The sequence below is a fragment of the Amphimedon queenslandica genome, unplaced genomic scaffold (genome assembly GCF_000090795.2).
Source record: "Amphimedon queenslandica unplaced genomic scaffold, v1.1 AMPQUscaffold_13459, whole genome shotgun sequence".
NCBI lineage: Eukaryota > Metazoa > Porifera > Demospongiae > Haplosclerida > Niphatidae > Amphimedon > Amphimedon queenslandica.
Window position 1 is genome coordinate 91,210 of NW_003546305.1, and position 412 is coordinate 91,621.

The window sequence follows — 412 nt, forward strand, 5'->3', positions numbered from 1 at the left end:
GAGGGGAGAATCTAATCAAGCATCTGATGTCATTTTATCTGAAGAATGTGACACTATATTTCAGCAACTTAAAGAAAAACATCATAAAATGGAGTCACCAAAGGTATGGCTATGGGCAAAACTTATTGACTCGGGCCGACATGAGAGCTATGAATGACCTCCACCGATTCCATTAATTACTGGCTCACCAGCATCAATTAAATCGAAGAATTGTGTTGTTATTGTTTTTACACAAGCAACTGCAATTGCCGAAGCCCTTAAACCACCAAATCAACTATCGCCAGGTTCCACTTAAAAGAACATCTCACCATTAAAAGTTGGTACCTTAAGAAATTCACAACTGTGCAATTGCTTGGCTAGGAAATTCAGCACTTCAGGGTACTTGTGGTTAGTTAGAACAGCTGGGTAAATA